Source organism: Halyomorpha halys, unplaced genomic scaffold (genome assembly GCF_000696795.3).
Source record: "Halyomorpha halys isolate HHAL.00 unplaced genomic scaffold, Hhal_1.1 Scaffold58.1, whole genome shotgun sequence".
Lineage (NCBI taxonomy): Eukaryota > Metazoa > Arthropoda > Insecta > Hemiptera > Pentatomidae > Halyomorpha > Halyomorpha halys.
Window position 1 is genome coordinate 2682450 of NW_027110919.1, and position 380 is coordinate 2682829.

The following is a 380-nucleotide window of genomic DNA, read 5'->3' on the forward strand; positions in this document are numbered from 1 at the left end:
ATGTGCCGGAAGGGATTGGGAGTTAACATGACAGGTCGTTAGGATGCTAGTCATGTAGGACTAAAGGAAAGAGTGTGAAAAAATGAGGAGTGGATATGTAGAAGTTAAAAGCCTACTTAATCCATGGACAAACAACTATGCTAGTTATTCATGATAGAGGCATAAATTAAGTTGAAAAAAGAAAATAAAAATTATGAAATAAGGATTGGTATTTGATTTTCACATTTTACGATTGATTGTACACCACATTTTTGATTTTCTATACTCTTAGTTATTATTAGTTTCTTTCATACCAATAATGTTTAATGCATCTGTTTAAATCTATAGGAGAACATACAAAGCTTATATTTTCTCAATACTAACACCGGTATATTCATGAT